The sequence below is a fragment of the Podarcis raffonei genome, chromosome 3 (genome assembly GCF_027172205.1).
Source record: "Podarcis raffonei isolate rPodRaf1 chromosome 3, rPodRaf1.pri, whole genome shotgun sequence".
NCBI lineage: Eukaryota > Metazoa > Chordata > Lepidosauria > Squamata > Lacertidae > Podarcis > Podarcis raffonei.
In genome coordinates, this window is record NC_070604.1 from 85677967 (window position 1) to 85691966 (window position 14000).

Here is a 14000-nt window from a genome sequence, read left to right on the forward strand (position 1 = left end):
TAATTATCCCACTGCTTGCTATGACAAATTTAGGTCATTTATCTAATTTATTATTTAAACTACAAAAGTTATGTTGTCATCCTGTTATTCCACCCCATTCATTTCAATGCAAAGGAAAGGCAATGCAAATTGTGGGGCAGGTGTGGGGAAGTATTGTTTGTGGTCTGAGAGCAACAGCAGCAGCAAATGCTGAGCATATTCACTGGATTTGTTTACGTTCCAGAAACAGGTAGAATAAATGAACAATGGCTACTTCCCATTCTTGTTGGAATTTTCCAACATCCCTAGTTCCTACTGAATTTTAAGCCAGATAATCTCCAGCACTCGCTTTACTGTTGTCAGAAACAGACCTGGCAGTGGTGGGGTGGGGGTTCATTCCCAGAGTGACTTCAGACAGGAAGGCATACTTCACATGGGTGTGAATGTGGCTGGACTGAATTCCATGTTTTATCTCATATCTTTCAGGTGGCAATGTATGAGAATGTCTTGTATGTTTCCTGTGAACCAATTCAGCCTGCTACATGCCCTCTAGTTGTGCTGGATCAACGATTATTTAACAAGATACGCTGAAATTCAGTAAGTCACAATTAATAGGTAATTTTGTCTGTACTGCACAGCTAGGCAGGGCAAGAATGAGGATGTTTGCATGCAGGTCATGTGAAACAGAAATTCGTCGTGCCGAATTATTTTTAAATAGCTCTGGGTGTATCCTAAGCCTTAATGCACACACTGCAAATGCTAAGGATGTTTGGAACCCAAATAACCCTAGAAACTATGCCACAAAGCTAGTTGTGCTCTAGATTCAGTCAGCAGCCTTGTCAGAACTCACATATCACAGAACTCACAGGTATTTAGATGCCCAACTTTTAACCGTGGTTCAAATAAAAAGGTATTCACACCCTTAACAAATGTGTCAAGGCATCAACTTGTATATAGAATCTTCCCATTTACACATGACACTGAGATAACTTGAATACTTCCAAGTTGCCAGGAATCACTCAGAACAGCAATTAGATCTGCCTTCTGCAATCCAGGTCTGTGCTAATGTTCCAATAGACAGGGCTTCCTCACCTCTTTATATGCTGTGTAATCTTGTAGACTATGCTGTGCTTCGCTGAACGATGCTTGTCCAGCATATTGATACCTGTGGTCCTGGTTATACAACAGTCGTGATCATGTTTATATATTGTACACTTTAAGTGAGCTGTGGCAGCCAGCCAATAGAGATACTTATGCGGGCATCCCAGTTACTCACTGAACAGGTGGCTGACCTTGAGACTCCGCCAAGGCCTAGCTAGAGGGAAATAACAGACTCCCAGCACACACTGTCTTAGACAGATGTAGACATAGCTGGCTCAGCAAAAAATGGCAGCGAAAGCAGCAGTAAGGCTGACTTCTAAGAGACTCAGGTAGACTCAGCATGGAAGGAGGCTGTGCATCACTTCACACGAACTTCTTGACACACAAGTTTTCTGCATATTTCCAGTCAAATCCCCCAACTTGCCCCCAAATCAGGGACTAAATTTAAGTTGTTCTAAGAGCTGATTTCCAACTGGTGGGAAACCATTTTTATATATATGCACACTAGAAAAGGATGGTGTGGGGCAAGAACATTTTTCCATTTTCACTTCTGCCCTGCTGGCAAGAGCTCTACAGAGTTTTGAATGAGGTGGCTGAGATGTCTTGGGTCCCCTTACCCCCAGCAGTAGCCTTAAGATTGCATGGCTAATGCCATATGTACTTTGGCCCTTGACCCATCTTGTGGCTTCATTTTTGACATGATATTTCAGTCATAGGCTTCTTAGCTCCCAACTTGCTTTCTCAACTGGCTGCTCTTCTAGCTAACACAGTTCAAGGTGGTGCTCAAAGTTCAAGTGCAGCTCAACAGAAACGATGGGCTACTGGACAATGTCATTTGCGCAAACCCCAGGTACAATGGCATTCCTTGGAGCAAGATCGGAGCCTCGGGTTATTAGTAGAAATACTCAGCAGCTCCAGCCTGCCTTCTGCATGGCCTTTTCATGCTTTAGGTTGTCTGATCGCTCAGATAAAAGTTCAATTCCCCTTTAAACTTTTAAGCGCTTTATAAATTATCAGAGGGCTTTAATCCCCTTTTTCATGAGATAAATGTAGTCTAAGCCTCAGACTCTAATTGACTGGCTTTGGTTGTGTCCCTGCCCCCAGAGGTTTGTCTCTGAAGGAAAGCAGACCCTTCACACTGAGGGAGGCTTTCCACAAGGAACAAGAATTGAGGAAAGAGAGCAACAAACAGCTTGGCTGCTTTGTTTTAATAAATTATTGAAAGAAAATAATAGAAGTTAATGGATAGGATTTGTAGTCCAACGACATCTGGGGGACCACAGTTTCCTAGGACGATTGTGGAAAGAGTAATTGGGGGCTGACCCACACAGCAAGGTGGTGGGCAGTGGGTAGGAAGGGAAGAGTTTGTACACTGCTGGAAGTTTGTTCAGGACAAAGTGTGCATTCCAGAAACATTCAGCAAAGTACAGAAACATCTCCTCTCAGTAAAAGAAAGTGGGGGGGGGAGGGGAAGAGAGAGCACATGATAAACGCCCCTTGCTGGGGAGAATGCCAGGGCTGAGCTAAGGTTCTGTAGGTGCACTTCAGTATTTCCTGACTTGTCAAGTGATTGACAGATGCTGAGCAGTGTAGAAGATATAGGAGTGGCCAGTAAGAGAGGGGGGTGGGTGGGTTTCTTTCTTCTTTTTGCAAGATTACTGGCAGGCATGAAAGTCTCCAGCTCCAGACTTATAGCCTTCTTTGGTTCCTTGCCAGAAAAGGTCCCTTCTGGGTCATGATGCACAATTTACTGTTTCACTCACCATATGATGGACTCTAGTAAAATCAGTAGACTGGATGACTCTGCCTTTTGTATGGAGAGCATGTTGCATTACAGTGGCCAACTTCCAAGCCACTCAGTAGTTATAACGAGCCACTTTGGGGGAAAGGGTTTCCTTTCTGAACTCTCTTAGCAAAATTCTGGCTTCAAGGCCCTTGGACTTTTTGTGTATGCATTAAAATGATGGGTCCTGCTTTTCTCTTTGCCCTGGATACTCAGCGTTTTGACCTCAAAGTAACCAGGCAGTCAGACAAGGAAAACAATGTCAACGACCCACCTGGGGAAGGGGATCCTCCTTCTCTTTATGCATTTTCCAAGAACTTTCTTGCTTATTTTGCCAATAATCTGGCATTTCCAATCTCTTCTTTCTTTCTTTCTTTCTTTCTTTCTTTCTTTCTTTCTTTCTTTCTTTCTTTCTTTTGCTTGTCATCGTAGAACTGCTCCAACAACCCTTCATTTTTTAATCTTTGCAAATGTTTGCAGGGTTCCTGCCAGCCCTGTGTCCAAAACTCATCCATCTGTGAAACAAGCAGCGATCTACAGCAAAGTGCTTTTATGATGGGAGGTCCAGAGTTTCCAGGAAAGCCAGATTCTCCTTGTGAAATACTGCCTTGTGGAAGCCGTGCTTATAGTTACAAGGGTTGTGGGACATGTGAACATCTTCTGGAGTCTGTGCCTGCCTCATCACAGATCCAGCAAGCCCTTCAACATCTGTACCCTCAGAGGACCAATGCTTTCATTATGTTTTGGTTCATAATGGCCCATGCTCATGCTCAAAAATGTGCATATATGCTAATGATCTCGGAATGAACACTTAAGTTTACATTTTTAGGCAGCATATATCCTGGAAAGTCAATGCACATGTTGCTGTTGTTGTTTTCTCACATGATTTGGGGGGATGATATGCACCACATCACCATTCTTATATTACAACTTCCAGAGGGGAAGCTGTGCTAACTTGTCACAACAAAAGCAATGAAGTCTTGTGGTGCCTTAAAGACAAACAGATTTGTGTGGCATAAGTTTTCATCAGAAGAACTCCCAGTTTGTAAATACAGAATAATGTGTATATGCATATTCACAGGGATAGGAAGAAAAAATGTAAACAGAGGGGCCAGGGACTGTGAAAAGCAAGAGGAGCAGCCTGTGGTACTGCTATAGTCCTATTCCTGTGTTCTCCTCACACATTTCCCATTGTGTGAGGGGAAAGATTGAGGACATGCTTGTGTCCCCCTGCCCCTTCCACTTGCATTCCTAATAACCTGCCCCCACCACACTCCATGCATTGAGACTGAGGCTCTCCAGAAGGAAGCTGGCTCTCCCAGAATGATTTAGAACTCTGTGTGGGCAGGTTGGCATATGAGAGGGGATGCATTTATATCCCACCTTTCCTTCCAAGAGCTCAAAGTGGTGTACATGGCTCTCTCCTCATCTGATAATCACAAGAACCCTTTGATGTAGGTTAGGCTAAGAGGCTGAGTTGAGGTTTGAACCCTGGTTTCCCAAGGTTCTAGTACAGCACTCTAACTTGTACACCACACTGCCTCTCTTCAATCATCCCAAAAAGAAGTCTAAATATTTACTGTTTACAAAGTGTTAGCGCAAGGGTCAGCAAGCTTTTTCAGCAGGGGGCTGGTCCACTGCCCCTCAGACCTTGTGGAGGGCTGGACTATATTTTGGGGGGAAAAATTGAACGAATTCCTATGCCCCACAAATAACCCAGAGATGCATTTTAAATAAAAGCACACATTCTACTCATGTAAAAACACGCTGATTCCTGGACCGTCTGTGGGCCAGCTTTAGAAGGTGATTGGGCTGGATCCGGCCCCTGGGCCTTAGTTTGCCTACCCATGTGTTAGCCTGTTGGTTGAAGAGAGAGTCAGTTAGCTTTCTGATCTGATGGAAGAACAGAACAGATGGAGCTCCCTTGTGTTGCCAGTAGGAAGGAAGGGATGATCGACCCTCCTACATTGCACCATTATCAGACTCAGGAGGACAGACGTCAGCTGCAAAGTCACTGATGGAAATAAGAATACTTTTACTTGGGGGAGTAGGTAAGGGAGAGATCTGGAAGAATAAACAGATTCAGCAGTTTTCTTCCTGCTGAGCGTGGCTGGATTTTGTGATGATGGTAGTTGGACTTCATAGTCTGGTCACTGTCATCCATGTGCTGGTAACCTCCAGGCTGGATTATTTTTGTTGAGTTCTTTCAACAATTTATATACTGCTTAACTACAATAGCCTCTAAACAGTTTGCAAAGATAAAGGGAATAAAAATAGTTAAATTGTCAGGTCATTGAGCTTCTATATCTAGGAGGAGCCTCCTTTTTTCTTTTTTCTTTTATTTTGCCTCAGGTGGCAAAATATATTGGTTTCACCCTGGCAATTTGGGTTTACTGGGCCTTTCCTCTATTGCAAATTTTGTACCCAGGGGCCATGGTACACTAAATTGCTTGATGTTCTGTGCCATGGACCATAGATGGGAGTGTCATCACTTGTATCCGTTTGCTATCACTTGATCTTACATCACTTGTTCTTAGTCATACTTGTGATGCCTTGAACAAGACTTTCTTCTTCTGGATTTAGGCTCAGCCAAAGACTGAAAGTCTCTGCAAAAGAACAGAGATTTTACCTTAAATGAATTGAAAATTGGATGCAGCGGCATTACTAATTTTAGAAAGCTTCTGGGAAGCTACAAAGGTTTGGATTTTTATGTGACCCTGTAAAGTACTTCTGTTCACAGATTAGGCAACCTCTGTAAGAAAACAAGATAATTCCCAATTAGGAAAAGTTAGTATATCCACCGATATCCAAGGAGGTTCTTCCCATAGACTGTTTATTTGTTTCTCCATATGATCTACTGCAGAGATAGTGTTGCTTCAGGCATTTTACTGCAGGGATATTGCAGTTTTTCCTAGCACTGAAGCCACAGTAATTTGTCATTGGGAAAACACAATTTCTCACCCAGCTACTGGATCTATTCCAGTATGAAGTGTTGTGTGGATAGTGGCTGTGTGGCATAACCACCTGTTGGCTACTGTCTGCAACATCACTCATCCCAAGCATTATACTTTCCACCTCCATATACACCTGCCATTGGGAACTTTAAAAAAGTGTTTACATTTTGCTTCTTTGGAAATCTGAACATTCCCCAGCTGTACTGCATCAACATAGTCAGGGCTTTTCAAATGGCTTTTAAAAATACAGAAATTCGAATAATTTGGTCAATAGCAGCAACATCAACCCCTGCCTTGCCCCAATGCATTGTCATTCTGGGAAACTTTTTTTACTCTTGCCCCCCCTTAAGTAGTTTTAAGCTATGCAAAGCCATTTTCTGACATTCCTGTTTCCTTGATTTCCAAATTTATTCCTAATTGCAAAAAGAGGTTTGCAGAAATAGGAATATAATTCATTGTCACCAGCATAGCTTTACAAAAACAAGCAGTTCTTCTAATTTTGTAAATAGGATGCAAATAGGGTGTGGGCAACAGGCTTGGGGCTAACAAAATGCCAGCAATATTGTGTGAATGCTGGGGAAAACTGCATGGGAGCAAATAGACACTTGTCCGGAAGCACCCTGTTATCTGTTCCACTGGGATAAAATTACCCTTTAAAAAAGTGCACCGTCAATTATAATAATTTTGTAGAATTAAGAGTCTCATCAGTACTAATATGTGCATATTCTAGATATAACTGTTCGATTAGGCCAGTGGCACCACCCAAGAGGAGTCTGCAAACTGGAGGGCCTGGCGTAGGTGTGTGAATTACGGCTGACATTTGCTGACACCTTTCTAGTCCTGCAGTCCAGAGACTCATGACTGCTTTAAGAGTGAAGTGTTTCATTCATGCCTCAGGCCACCCACCTCTCTAACAGATCAATGCTGAATTTTTTAGTGATAGATTTAGAGCTATTGAAGGGAGGTGGGATTAGCAGGTCTGGACCTTTTGGTCACTTATCTCTTCCTACGAACAATGCTGCAAGTCCTTCATGCTGCCCTAATCATCTTCTTCCATGCTGTACTTCCCTTGCTATTCACTATCACAAGAGCCTTTATTTTCTGATTAGGGAACCTGGGCCAGTATTAATTTAAAGAGGGGGAAATGATGTAGGTTTTACAGTGTCAGGAAGGAACTTTTCTCTCGCAAGTGATCCTAGTTTTTGCATCCCCTGCCTATAATCTATATCAGGAGAGAACTGACTTCCTGTCTTGCAAATAATAATACTAATAATAATACTACCCATTGGGGCAGTGATGTGTTTTAAATTTATTTAAAATACAGTGGTACTTCGGGTTGAGTACTTAATTCGTTCCGGAGGTCTGTACTTAACCTGAAACTGTTCTTAACCTGAAGCACCACTTTCGCTAATGGGGCCTCCCACTGCCGCCGCGCCACCGGAGCATGATTTCTGTTCTCATCCTGAAGCAAAGTTCTTAACCTGAAGCACTATTTCTGGGTTAGCAGAGTCTGTAACCTGAAGCGTATGTAACCCAAGGTACCACTGTATATAAAACAAGAATACAAAGAATGTTTTCATGCATGGATCTTGTACTAAGTCAGAAAAAGTCCTCATGGATGTGGAAGAGGCCTTCTCCTTGTGGAAGGACATCTCTAGATCTAACCCAGTACATGAAGCAATGAGAAAACGCAAGTGACCTCTTGTTTTATTAAAGATGTGAGTATATTTCTGCAACTCATATTCGTTTTTGGAGAAACAGAAATATAGCATTAGATGTATTTGCACTGACTGATCTCCATGAGAAGACATTGATAGAGTCCTTTTCAGAGTTTTATTTATGTTTTCTCTCACTGAACATTGATTTTATTGCCGCTGTCTGCTACCACCGCCCTCTTACTAAACAGCATTTGCAACATCAGTTTTGTAGCCCAGCTCCTTTCACTGGAACGAAGGGTGCAATTGATGCCTCATGTCAGGGGTTGGAAGGTTTGCAGGTTTTTTCAGTCTACTATGATTTTTATTTGATTCATAAGAGCTGTGAACTGGAGTCTGATGCAAAATAGAAATTCGGAGTCCAGGAATTCATTTTGAGTACCAGAACGGAATGAAGTTCACAGTTTCCCCACACTAAAATGCACCCTTAGCTGCACCCCATTCTGGCTTAACTTCAGCAGTATCGATTTGTTATTGCTGAACAACTGGGAGTCAGAAATCCTAATCAAGATACTGAAATTCACTCAGAAACTGACCTATCGTCTGCTCACCCATGTCTTACATTGGGGAGAGTATAATTGGCTTGGAGTTTATCTGAAGATGGTTCTCCATAGTAAAAACCCCCCACAACCCCTCAGATCCATTTGTCCATACCATTTGCTTGGTAAATGCTGAAGAGGTCACTTTCCTCCATTTTAGGAGGACCAACTGCAAAGCTGAATAGCTTCTTCTTGGCCTTTGTGGGGAAGGCAGAGGGAGTTTTGGGAGCAGAGAGCCATTGAGTATGGTGACAGCCACATGTTTGCAACCCCATTTGTGAATCTTGTTTCCTTTCATTTGCTAAGGATAGCCTTCATTGCCTTGTTTATTTTTCATTAGGCCCCTTAGCTATTGCGCTGGAGACAAAGGGGAGATGAAGGCAAGGGAGAAAGAGAGAGAAAAAACAGCAGCCTGACTGGGCTAAGCCACGAGGCCTTTTGAAAAGTGAATTGAAAGCAAGAGAAAGGCTCTGTATAATTAGACCGTAATGATTTCAGACCTTGTGAGGAGCAGAGCGGTGAGAGTATGGCATCAATACCAGCCTTCGTTATGACAGATAGTAAAACTCACTGGAGTAAAGAGCAGTGCTTTAAAAAAGGAGCTAAAAAGACTCCAAAACTAGTGCTCTCATGTAAAATAAACTGGCCCAGTATTAGCTAGGGCTTCTATCCTCTCTCAGTATCTCTACTCTACTCTGTATGGATGGTTTAACCATCTGGGAAATGTTCCCATTAGTGAAGCACAAGGGGGAGACTGCAACAAAAATGTGGCAACACCTCCGGCACTTTCCCTATGAAAACCTGCTCTTTACTGCTGAATCGGACCTAGCGGCAACCTGTGGATAACCTGAATTGCCATTTTGTTCCAATTCAGCATTAAAGAGCAGGTTTTCCTGGGGCAAGGAGCAGGGCAACAACAACCAAAAGCGCTCAGATATGGCACTTTAAAGTGCAGGCCTGTGCCTAGAAAGCATGGGACAAAAGGTAAGGGCATATCCATCAACTGGCTCAGAAAAAATGGGACACCCTGTTTTCTCTCACGATAGGACAGCAGCAAAGATGGCCGTTGTGATCTCATGCGATTTCGGGCTGCACTTTTTCTGGGTATGGCACCAAAAAATGTGTTTTATGGGGTGCCATGCAAGATTGCTGCCCTGAAAAAGTGCTTTTTGGAGCGGCGATCTTGCGTGGGTCACGTGACCTGCATGGGAGTGTGGACCCAGAAGATGGCACCCCAGATTTGGATCTCATCGTATTAGAAGGTATCTAACTGTGGATGAGTCCATGGACAAAGACAGACCATTGGTCCATCCAGCTCAGTATTGGCTGCTCTGACTACCAGCAGGTCTCCAGGATTTCTAACTGGAGTCTTTCCCAGCCTTACTTGGAGAAGCCAGGGAGTGAACCTGAGACCTTTCGTGTGCAAAACCTGTGAGCTATGGGCTCCACTGTGGGAACCTGAGCTCTTTACAGCTTTATTATATAGCTCCGTGTGGGAATAGAAAGAGGGGAGTAGAGGTTTTTTTTAAAACCTATGGTGTGCATCCTTCCCTGACCACCATGCTCAGCTCAAATATTTTATAAGCTCTCCATATGCACAGGCAAGCCAATTTCTCCCTCAGTGCTCAAAGGTCATGGTGGAGCTGGAGGGGTTGAGTATGTTGGGGAGCAGATGCTGGGTGCAAAAGGTCCCCTCCAGGCTTTATTCACCCACAGGCATTTCTGGAATGGTGGAATAGGGCCTGCCCAATCTGTTACTTGTTTTGCTTCTCCCCCAAAGCTAAAGAGAAAGCTGTCCATAGAAAACAATGGAGAGATCTCAGATTTTAGCATAGGTGTGAATGATTGGGCAGCAGCGTGTCCTCCACCATTAACCAAAGGTAGCAGTGCAAAACAGGAAGTTCCTTCTTCAGGCAACAAGATTAATTACTTTAGTTTTACCTTAATTCAATGACCTTAAGCATGGGTGGAACCAGAGGGGGGCACAGGGGGCAAGCGCCCCCCATAACAAGCAACTTGCCTCCCACTTGCCCTGCTTCCTTTGCAGGGCTTTACCAATAACATACACTGTTATTTCTCTTTCAGCGATCTTGACATGAGGGGCACAGCTTGCCCACCAGTGAATATACTTTGCTGCATCTGTGCTCCCTCCAGATTTTTCTGGTGTGTCCTTAATATTCCACAGGTCCTGGAAGCTCACAGGGTCGGTTTGCTGGTTTAATAAAAGAACACAGCCCCGTCGTTTAATTTTACATATTTTGGAGTCCCCTGAATATGTAGAAAACACATTCTTATTTTTGGATGGCCCCATTCTGCTGATAGGCATGTAATTACACATTAGAGGGACTGATGGCTTTCTCTGAGAATGCTATTCTCTGCTAAGGCCGGCATCAGTCAGGGGAGTCTGGCACTGAGGTGTGGCAACATTTCCCCCTCTATAACAGCACATACTCCCCCAGCCCTGGCAGGCCAAAATTGGCAGGTGGGCAGGGCTGCCCATTTGCCAATCAGCTGATGCCATGGTGATTAGCTTCTGGCATGGTATTGTCTATCAGGACTGGCCCTGCCTCTCTGGGGTCTCAGGTAGATCCTCCTCTCACCCATTACCTGCTCCCTGAGCATTTTAAAATGGGGGTGCCAGGGATTGATGCCACAGGGAAAGCATGTGCTCTGCTCCTGAGTTGTTGTCCCTCTGCAAGAGAGCTAGGCCTGTTTCTCCCTGACTTTTATCTCAGCCTGGGATCTGTTGGCAGAACACGCAGGCCTCTTCTTCTTCCTCAGTATGGGCAATGTCAAACTGTCCTCATAAGGGTATATAGAAAACAGACCTATGGCAAGTGTCAGGGACAGGCCTGATTTACAGACGAATGAGCACAGTCATGTATTCTTCTCCTGACACAAACCTTCCAGAGCAGATGGCCACTCTGCCTACAGTGAAAATAGCTGAGGCGATCCCTTTTAGCTCGGTGTCTGCAGAACATGTGGCAATACTCGGAGACAACATTTGCAAACCAGTGTTTATATTGCTGGGGGTTGCCCATGCCCCTGTTAGAGGTTGCATTGCTCTTTAATTTCTTATTAGAAACTGTCCGTGGAAAGCTCACTCAATTACTGGATGAGATACTCCCTCGGGATGCCAGGAGAGAATTTACAAGCCCCACAGATCCCTTCCTGCCTGGGGGATGCTGAATCCAATTAAAGGAACAGAGGGAGTATGAAATCCAGCCTCTATCTCCAAAATATGCCTGGAATCAGATAGCAATGGATAGTGACCAGATGAAAGACACCAGAGTTCGAATGGTGAACCACAGTTGCTAGGTAGTTTCCAAGACCATTTTGCCCCCCTCCTCCAATTTTCTCTCAGAAACCAAAAACCAAATTGGAAAAAGTGTCCAGTGAATGGAAAGAAAGCAGGAGGAATGATGATAGCAGCAAAGAAATGTGTGCCAAAAATATAAGGCACGGTGCGGGGTGGGCAGGAGACTAATTTGAGGCGCAACAGTGTTTGAATTTACAATCCTATTGAATTTCAAATAATTCCAATATGCTAGCAGTGCTGTCCCAAGAAATGGCCTGAAGGCACACCTTGATGAAGATAAGGAGGTCACATGGGTGATGGTTTGTGTTCCATGATGGAAGTTCATTGAAAGTGGTTCAGTCTCCCCAGATTCATCTTGGCATGCATTGAATTGGATTTGTCCCTATTTTAACATGATTCCAAATCATGTATCAAAAGGATGTTCTTGAAAATGTTTGTTGAATGAGGTTGTGTATATACCATAACTGCAGCCATGTCACAGCTGGGCAAGTTGATTATTGTCTCACTTATCATTGCTGTCATAAAGGGTTGTTATTATTGTTTTGCATAATTCTAGCCCTAATTGAATTGTCGCTCTCTGTGACTTACCTGCATTTCAGTTTCCTTTGGCCTCACTGCTTACAACTCTTTCCCTCAATCATAGGTGATATCTACCTATATCTATCTATCTATCATCTATCTATCTATCTATCTATCTATCTATCTATCTATCTATCATCTATCTATCATCTGTCTATCTATCATCTATCTATCATCATCCATCTATCATCTATCTATATCTATCTATCTATCTATCATCTATCTATCTATCATCTATCTATCTATCTATCTATCTATCTATCTATCTATCATCTATCTATCTATCATCTATCTATCTATCTATCTATCTATCTATCTATCTATCTATCTATCATCTATCTATCTATCTATCTATCTATCTATCTATCTATCTATCTATATCTATATCTATCTATCATCTATCTATCCATCTATCTATCTATACCTGAGGATTACACATCATGATAAAATGGGCTCTAGTCCATGAATGCTTATGTTGTAAGAACATTAATCTTTAAGGTGCCTCAAGATTTTGCATTCTTTTTGCGGCAACAGACTAACAGAGCCACCTCTCTGAAAATCTTGACATTGGTCAGCTAATTAGCACCTGGTGTGGGATAACAACCTGCTATCTCAGGTCAGGCAAGGGGTAAAAGAATTGAGCTTCTTGGTAAATAGTAATTCAGCAGTTTCAGGCTGAAGTCTCCCTTTGAAATTCCTTTGCTCAAGAATGTCACTTTAAGAGCATAACAGAGTGACCTGGGAGGCTGACATGTTCTTCCACTGCTTTGTGAATATTGCTCTTTCTGATGCCAGATTCTATCGGTGTGAAAATGTTTGGGATGTGGGTGTAGTTTTACTAAGGTGTGACTTTTGTACTATTTAACTGTTGGCATGTTTTTAAAGTAAATTAGAACCACCTCCCTTCCTGTGTGTACTGTTAGAAAGAGAGGTTTGCTGGCAAGAATAGAAGCAGAAAAAATGGATGGGATTCACGGGCTGGGAGAGAGCTGTTGTGCTGAGATCCTACTTGTGGGCATCCCATAGGCATCTCACTGGCCACTGAATGCTGAACTTGGTGTGTCTTTGGCCTGATTGGAATGGCTGACACAACTAGAGCAGAACACAATTTGGTGGAAAAATACCATTTGCGAGCACTTAATGGGCACTGCTGTCCATGTAAAATTTGGCTATTTTATTGAAATGTTATGACTTAGTCCACTTTTGAAGTTATTGATCCCAGCATATTTAAGGAAAACAGGACCCATGGTTTCATTGGTATGTGCCTTGCATTGGCTCAAAGGGTCCCAGAAGACAGATGAAATGGAAATGTTGGGGCCTGAGGAATAAATCCTGTAACTTTCTGAGCTCCCTTATCTCAGGATTATTGATTCTGGTTTGAATGTTTGTGATGACAGCTCCCACTTCCTCCCTGTGTGGCCAGAGAGGGCACAGTATCACCAGCCATCTGCTGAATTTACTGCCAAGGGTCTGACACCCCTTTGCAGGCATTGCCCATTCTCTCATGCACCAGATTAGATCACAGGAGAGTTGTGCTTTTCTGAGCACATGTCCCCCATTCAGCAAGCCAGCAGGCTTCCCTTTTCGTGGCATGTTGGTGCGAGAGAAGGTACGTGCATGCAGTAATTGAAGAGATCAAGGCCGGGTGCACTCAACAGACCGACAAAGCCAATTACCTCCCAGGAATTCCTGCTTTTGAGACTCACACAGTGATTACAAAAATCGTTGCCATTTAAAAATTAGCCAGGGGAGGGACTTTTCACTGGAACCCTGTATGACTTTCCCATGGCCATCCAATACAAGGAGCATCTATAGCACACACAGTGATCCCAATCTGGCACATGGCACAACACCTCATCCTCCTACAAAGAGCCAACTATATTCTTGAGTGGGCTTTGTGAATTGTAGTAAGTGTGTTCATCTGTTACTCTAGGCATTCCTTCTCAATAGTTTTACAAAACGTTTTACTATGAACACATCCCTGATTTTGATCCTGTCAGCTTAAACATACAGCAGCTACAAAAATATGAG